Source organism: Corvus brachyrhynchos, unplaced genomic scaffold (genome assembly GCF_000691975.1).
Source record: "Corvus brachyrhynchos isolate BGI_N302 unplaced genomic scaffold, ASM69197v1 scaffold33, whole genome shotgun sequence".
Classification (NCBI taxonomy): Eukaryota; Metazoa; Chordata; class Aves; order Passeriformes; family Corvidae; genus Corvus; species Corvus brachyrhynchos.
The window spans coordinates 117356-117829 of NW_008237254.1; positions in this window are offsets into that span (position 1 = coordinate 117356).

Here is a 474-nt window from a genome sequence, read left to right on the forward strand (position 1 = left end):
CCCTACACGTCAAAGTGACTGGCATTTACATAGAAACAACAGAAGAGATGCTTGTAAGAGCAGAGATTGAAATGATCCTGAATACTGTCTGGAAAAAAAATTGTACAAATGCTCCATCTGAACTACCATATTGCAGCCTTTTGTTTAAAAAACTGAATTCCTTGAGTGTAAGTACCTATATATCTAAGTCACTTATGGATAGAGGTATATCTGAACTACAAAAAAAAAAAAAAAAGGCAAAACAATTTATGTGAAAACATGAAAACATTCAAACCCTGTGCAGTGAACCATGGCACTAAATCCTATTGAAATGTTCCTCTAAGAGTGGGTTAGATTCCCTAAAACCAATATGTAATAAGTTTTGAATAATGATGGTTATTTGAATAGCTGTGAGATGACAAAGTACATAAAAAGGAGATAACTGAGGAGGATGAAGAGGAGACTGAATGAACTGCTTTAAATCTATATGCTGCT